The following is a 2,076-nucleotide window of genomic DNA, read 5'->3' on the forward strand; positions in this document are numbered from 1 at the left end:
GTCTCGAAAAAAAAATAACAATTTGATAACTTAATATGTGCAAACTCTTATCAGTAAACCTTGCAGTCGCTAAGGCACTAACTTAACACGAAGCCAAAGAATACAAAATGAAGTGTTCGTTATGTGTTATATAAATTAAATCTTTGTTAAACTATCATGATTTATTATTTTAATAATTTAGTTTGTATAATTTAAACAATAGCTATTAATAATATAACATGGTTTATAAAAACAAACAAAAATATATTAATGTGATTCTATTATGATATAATAATAATTCATTTCAAAAACTATTCATAATACTATATAGAATAAATATTTAATAATTTATAATAAAAATATTATTAAATTATTCCAAATAACTGTTTTTGACCATTTTGGGCAAAATTATTTAAAGAAATAATTAGTTATTTAAATATTAAAATAAATCATTCAAAAATAATGTTTAAAAATAAAGTTATTTATTATTATAATTTTTAATATTTTATTTTTATAAAAAAACATAAACTTTGTAAAAAAAACTAAACAATAATGCGATAAAATTTCATCGCAAAATAAAAAAAAAACAAATTCATCGAAGCAAAATAATCAGAATAACACCAAAATTATTTAAACAATCACATAATAATTAACAAAATCAATTTAATTGTTAAAAACAACAATCAATAATTAACACAACTATTTTTGTTGAAATATATTCTAAAGTTTCAAATAAAATCAAAAATACACGTTTAATAATTGAGTGTTTATAACAATCTTTATTTTTCATCAATGTCTCATAGCCCAATGATATCAAAACCTCCGAAAGTTAAACATGTGTATAAAACACAAGATGAAAAATTGCAAAGTTTAGTGAACACAATGAAAAAACCTTTAATACCACAGTATATTAATGTGATTGATTATTTAAAAGAAATCCCAGATATGATTATTTTTTTAAAGATCTTGAGATCAAAGTTAAATCCATGGCATTTGATTCTTTCCGTCAACAAGTACGTTATTGTTTAAAGGAATTGCCAAAAAATGTTTCAAAAATATTAAAAGAAAAAAAATTGTCTTTTCCCATTGCACTTGACTATTTTTTCGGGACTTTCGAAAGAAAAAGTGTTCGTTGTCAAATTGACAAAATAAATAACGAAAATAAAACTGGTAAAAAACCCAAAAAAGGACGAAAAAAACTACTAAATGATGAAGAAATTATTGCGATACAAAACGCAATAAAAGATAGTAAGACTAAAAAAGCAACACGTGAAGAAGCAAGTTTTTTTATTCACGAAAATTTCGACAAAAATATTGGGTCCAAGCAATTGCACAAAATTATGACCCATATTCCAGATGTTGCACCAGTTATGGAAGCAAAACGGGCAGAAGTTACACCCGAGTCAATTTTGCAATATTACACCGAATTGAAAAAGAAAATTGATGGGTGCCGTTTTGAGCTTATTTTTAACCTCGATGAAGTTGGATTCGACAAATGGGTCGATTCTCATTCAAAAATTGTCTATGCAGAAGTTTCTAAAGGACAAGATGTGTTTAATGAAGTTGAAAGAGAAAGTTCCAGAACAAGTCTTTTGTGTTGTGGATGCCTCGATGGAACCAAAATGATTTCACTTGTGGTAACAAAAAGACTTTCTCTGGAAGATGTTGCTATTATATCCCTTAAAAGTCGGGCTTTAATAAGGACACAAAAATCAGGTGTTTTGAATACTGAATTATACACCCTCTGGTTAAAAAAAGTGTTCTTCCTGACAATTAAGGCAAAAAGAAAACAAATGGGTGTGCGTGCCGATATGAAAGCTTTCCTGATACTTGATGGGTTTTCAGGCCATTTTTCTGGAGAAATTCAAAATTTATTTTTGGAAAATCATGTAGAAATGATTAAGGAGGTCCCTCACAGTTCCCATTTATGTCAACCAATGGACTTGGGAATATTTGGGAACCAAAAGAAATTTTTGGCGGACAAAAACAAGCTATCTTTGCCACAAATTCACTTTATTAAAAAAAGAAGGAAAAAATGTTGAAAAAAGTGGGAAATTGCTTCAAATAGATTCCCCAGAGTTCAAACAAGCAATGAAA

This window comes from Entamoeba invadens, assembly GCF_000330505.1.
Source record: "Entamoeba invadens IP1 unplaced genomic scaffold scaff_1105074726705, whole genome shotgun sequence".
Taxonomy (NCBI): domain Eukaryota; phylum Evosea; order Mastigamoebida; family Endamoebidae; genus Entamoeba; species Entamoeba invadens.